The 5717-nt window shown below is 38.2% G+C and overlaps 1 pseudogene; it reads right to left on the bottom strand.

Annotated features, from left to right (window-relative positions):
- Positions 1-699: 699 nt before the first annotated feature.
- Positions 700-1183, bottom strand: LOC114037567 (annotated as a pseudogene).
- Between the last annotated feature and the right edge of the window lie 4534 nt (positions 1184-5717).

Genomic DNA, 5717 nt, shown 5'->3' with positions numbered 1-5717 from the left:
CTCAAGACCTCCAGCTTGAAGGGGAAAAGAATTCAGAGCCTAATTTTTTTCTTTGGAAATGAAGTGTTTCAAGATGTCTTAGCCAGTCTATATACCATAGTGAAAATCTCAGCTATTTTTCTTACAACTCTCGTAAGGGTTTCAAGGTAACCAAACAAATACAATGAAATGTTCTTGGTAGAAAATGAGGCAGTGTGGTTGCAGTAGGTAAAAGGATAGAAAATACGCACAAGAGTGAGGCAGGAGAGACAAATCTCACCCTGGAAAGATCATTTCCTGTATGATCTCCAGATATAAGCTTTTTTTTTTTTTTAAAATGGAGGATAGCTCAGTAGAAGCAATTCTGGATTCTCAGGCTCAGGTTTTCTTTTTTATTTGTTTGTTTGTTTGTTTGTTTGTTTTGGTGAGGCAATCAGGGTTAAGTGACTTGCCCAGGTCAGCCAGCTAGTAAGTGTCAAGTGTCTGAGGCCAGATTTGAATCTCAGGCTCTTTTTTTAAGGTCATAGAAATTGAACTTGACTTTGAACTAATACAACACCCCCCCCACCTGCTTCATATGATGAAACTGAGGCCAAGAGAGGTTAGAGACAGAAGTTTGAAGTATTTTTTTCCTAGATGCCAATGTTTTGTTCTTGGTCTGGAAAGAGAAGAGTTGTATGTTCGGGGCATCTGAGTTCAGGGACCCAAAGACTTCAGGCATTAGGAAGAACTTTCACAATCTTCTCCTAGTGAATATTTGTCAAATAGATATTCCCCAATACTGTTTTCAGGTAATCACAGTCTCTTTATGTTAGTAATGTGATCGCCAAACAGCTTGATGATCTTCACCTGTTCATCAAAGAGTTCCGCCTCCAAGAAGTCACAGAGATGTGGATCTTCTTTCTCCTTTTCCTTATTGTGTAGTCCCAACAGGTCCTGGATAATAGTCTTCTCAACCACAAGAGCTTCAATCAGGGCATGCAGGCCATCCAAGCAGTCTTCCACCTCTGGCTTCAGTATATTTTCCAGAATAGTATGTCCCCCTTTTGATTAGGTACTGAAGAGATTTCTCTGCATGTTCCTTCTTCTTTTGGGACAGCTCTCAGAAGAACTTTGTGAAGTGTTTCACTGTCATATTATGATGGCTAAAGTGATATGTCATGGAAAAACAGAAATAGCGAGCATGCAGCTCAATATTTACCATCGTGAGGTAGAGAGCTCATTCCAGTCCATCTTCCATTCAGATGTCAAAATAATCTTACTAAAGCACAAGGCTGACCATGTCACCCTCCATCTACCTCCTACCGAATTTAATAAATTCTAGGGGCTTCCTATCTCCTCCAGAATCAATTAGAAAAAGCTTAATCATAACTTTGTCCCTTCCTATGTTTCCAGTGATCTTATCATTTGTCCCTTCCACCTACTTGATGATCCAGTGCCATTGGCCTCCTTTTTATTCTTCTCACAAGACACTTCATCACCCTCCTTGGGCATTTTTGCTAGTTTCCCATGCATGGAACAATCTCCTTCATCATCTCTAATTCCTGGCTTCCTTCACATCCCAGTTAAAATCCCACCTTCTATATCAAGCTTTTCAGCTTCCTCTTAATTCTAGTCCCTTCCAACTGTAATTATCATCCATTGATCTTGTATGCACCTTGATTATACATAATTTTTGTATTCTGTCTTACTCATTAGACTGTGATCTCCTTGATAGCCTGAATATTTTATGCGTATCTGAGTGCAATGAGCAAAACCAGGAGGACATTGTACATAATAACAACAACATTGTGTGATGATCAACTCTGATCAACTTGCCTCTTCTCAGCAATACAATGATCTAAGACAATTCCAAAAGACTCATGATAGAAAGTACTGTCCACATCCAGAGAAAGAACTATGGAAGTGAATGAAGATCAAAGCATACTATTTTCTCTTTTTTATCCTTTTTTCTCATAGTTTTTCCTCTTTTGTTTTGATTGTTCTTTCATTGTATGACTAATGTGGAAATATGGTTAATATGATTGTATATATGTATATGTATATGTGTGTATATGTATATATATATATATATATATATATATAGCCTATATTTACTTGCCATCTTGAAGGGGGGAGGGGAGAGAGAGAGAGAGCAAAAAAATTTGAAACTCAAAATCTTATAAAAGTGAATGTTGAAAACTAAAAATAAAAAAAGAGAAAAAGAAAGGAGGGTTAGCAGTTCCAATTTTCAAACCATATTACAAAGTGGTAATCATCAAAACAATCTGGTATTGGCTAAGAAATTGAGTGTTTAACCAGTAGAATAAATTAAGTACACAATATACAGTAATAAATGACCATAGTAATCTAATGATTGATAGACACAAAGATCCAAACTTTGGGGGGCAAGAACTCACCATTTAACAAAAAATGATGGGAAAACTGGAAAACAATTTGGCAGAAACTAGGTATAGACCAATACCTCATGCCATATATCAGAATAAAGTCAAAATAGATAAGTGATTTAGACATAAAGGTGATATCACAAGGAAATTAGGGGATTACAGAAATATATACCTGTCTAATCTATGGATAAGGGAATATTTTATGACCAAAAAAGAGATAGAGAGGATCACAAAAAGTAAAATAGATAATTTTGATTATATAAATCAAAAATCTTTTTGTACAAACAAAACTAACACAGTTGGTTGAAGACTTACAGGAGCCAAGGTGGTGGAGTAAGCAGTCAATCACTGTAATGCCCATATTCACCTCCAAACAACCGTAACAAAGTGCCCCAAAACAAATTTTGGAACAGCAGAACCAGAAGAAAAGACTGGGAAAAACAATCTTTAAGTAGAAAGAACTTGCAAGATAAGCAAGTCTTTTTCACTCGGCTAAAAGGGGAGCACATTCCAGGACAGAAGCATCCCAGCAAGTCAGTAGTAAGCCCCACCTCAGCAAGCCAGAGGGAGATCCTGAGCCCCAGAGTGGTGAAGCAGGGGAACACCAACACCAGGACCCCCCACAAACCTTACTATAGCCAGGGGAATCTGCAGACTCCAGCTCCAAGAACCACAACATGCTTCAGCAGAGCCCAGGGCGAACAGGCATCCTTCAGCATGACAAGAAAGTAGGTCAAACCTCCACATGCTTCAGCAGAGCCCAGGGCAAACAGGCATCCTTCAGCATGACAAGAAAGTAGGTCAGATCTCCACATGCTTCAGCACAGTTCTGGGAAAACAGGCATCCTCTAAGAGTCTGAACTCTATGGGCTTTAGTGTAGACCCACCAGGTCCCAAGAGATGCCGGACACCACCACTAGGACCCCAACTCAGTACCAGCTAAGCTGCCAGACTCCTAGTCCTCCAGCAGTGCCATCCACCCCCCCATGCCATCCCCTCAATGCAGCACCAGTCATGAGGGTCCCCTGTGGGCCTCAGGGCACATCAGCATAGCACCAGGTAAACATCCAGGGCCTGTAGCAATGGGCATAAGAAGACTGAGACAGAGCCCCTTCCACCCTGGGAGCTAAGATCACATTTAACAGAAAGGAAAAAGCCCTACCCCTCTAAAAAAAGATTAGCAAAAAACAACAACAACCAAAAAAAAAGAATCTGACCACAGAAAGTTATCATGGTGGCAGCGAAAACCAAGACACAAACTCAGAGGAGGACAATAATGTCAAAACATTTATGGACAAAACCCCAAAGAAAAAGAGGAAGTGGTCTCAAGCCCAGAAAGAACTTATGGAAGAACTCAAAAAGGAGTTTAAAATCATATAATAGAGGTAGAAGAAAAAATGGAAAAAGAAATGAGAGTGATACAAGAAAATTATGAAAAAAAGAGTCAATGGCTTGGAAAACTGCTTAAAAAGTAAAACTGGCCAAATAGACAAGGAGATACAAAGATCCACTGAAAAAAAACAATTTCTTAAAGAGTACAATTGGCCAAATGGAAATGAGAGTACAAAAGCTAATTAAGAAAAATAACACCCTAAAAGTTAGAATTCAGCAAGTGGAAGCTCATGACTCTATGAGACATCAAGAATCAATCAAATAAATTCAAAATAATGGGAAAAATGGAAGAATACATAAAATGCCTCATGGAAAAAAAAACTGACTTGGAAAACAGATCCAGGACAGACAACATCAGAATCACTGGATTACCTGAAAGCCATAATGAAAAGGAGCACCTGGACAGCATCTTTCAAGAAATTATCAAGGAAAATTGCCCTGATGTCCTGGAACTAGAGGGCAAAATAGGCATTGAAAGAATCTACCAATTCCCTCAGGAAGAAATTCCAAAATGAAAACTCCAAGGAACATTATAGCAAAATTTTCAAAAATTTCTGGTCAAGGAAAAAGTACTACAAGTAGCCAGAAAGAAACAATTCAAATTACCATGGAGTCACAATCAGGATTACACAGGACTTGGCAGCTGCAACAAAGGATTGGAGGTCATGAAACATGATATTCTGGAAGTCAAAGGAGTGAGGACTACAACCAAGAATCACTTACCCAGCAAAATTAAGCACAATACATCAAGAAGGAAAATGATAATTCAATACAATAGAGGGCTTTCAAGCTTTCAAGAGAAAAAGACCAGAACTAAACTCCACCCCCCAAAAATGACCTCCAATATCAAGACTCAAGGGAAGCATAAACAGGTAAAAAGAGAAAAGAAAACATAAGGGATTCAATAGAGCTAAACTATTTATATCGCTACATGGGAATACGATACTTGTAATTCTTAAAAATGTATCACTAATAGTACAGCTAGAAGGAATATACATAGATAGAAGTTACAGGTGTAAGGTGAATTTGAGGGAATGACATAAAAAATAAAGGATGAAAAAGAGCAGAACAATGAGTGCAGAAGGATGGGAGAAGGAGAATGGAGTAAATTGTTTCATATGAACAGGTGTGAAAGACCTATTCCAGTGGAGGGGAAGATGGGAGGGTGGGTGATGAGCATTGCTTAAACCTTACTCTCATTAGTATTGGCTCAAAGAGGGAATCATATACACAATCAGTTGGATATAAAAATCTATCTTACCCAACAATGCAATAGGAGATCAAGTAAATGGTGGGGTGTGAATTGACAGAAGGAAGGGAAGATCGGGGAGGTGGTAGAGAGAAGGAAAACACTGGTGAGGAGGGAAAGGGTGAAAGGAGAGAGTGGACAGATAGGAGGAAGAATAGGATGGAGGGAAATGCAAAGGTAGTATTCATAACTGTAATGTGAGTGGCATGAACTCTCCCATAAAATTGAGGTAGATAGCAGAGTGGATAAAAAATCAGAATCCTACAATACATTGTTTACGAGAAACACATTTGAAACAGAGAGCTACACACAGAGTAAAGGCAAGTGGCTGGAGAAGAATTTATTATACTTAAGGTGAAGTAAAAAATAAAAAAAGAAATAAAAAGCAAGGGTAGCAATTCGATCTCAGACAAAGAAAAAGCAAAAATGGACCTAATTAAAAGATATAAGGAAGGAAACTACATCTTGCTGAAAGATACCATCAGCAATGAAGCAATATCAATACTAAATACATATGCACCAAGTGGTATAGGTGCATTTTCTTAAAGGAGAAGTTAAATGAGTTATAGAAAGAAATAGACAGCAAAACTATACTATGGTGCCTTCTCAGAACTCAATAAATCCAACCAAAAAACAAACAAGAAAGAAACTAAGAGGTCAATAGAATATTTTAAAAAAATAGATATGACAGAGCTTTGGCATGATTTATA

The sequence above is a fragment of the Vombatus ursinus genome, unplaced genomic scaffold (assembly GCF_900497805.2).
Source record: "Vombatus ursinus unplaced genomic scaffold, bare-nosed wombat genome assembly UNPS02010461.1, whole genome shotgun sequence".
NCBI classification, from domain to species: Eukaryota; Metazoa; Chordata; class Mammalia; order Diprotodontia; family Vombatidae; genus Vombatus; species Vombatus ursinus.
Note: the sequence above shows the minus strand (reverse complement) of the source record. Positions and strands in the feature narration are given on the sequence as shown.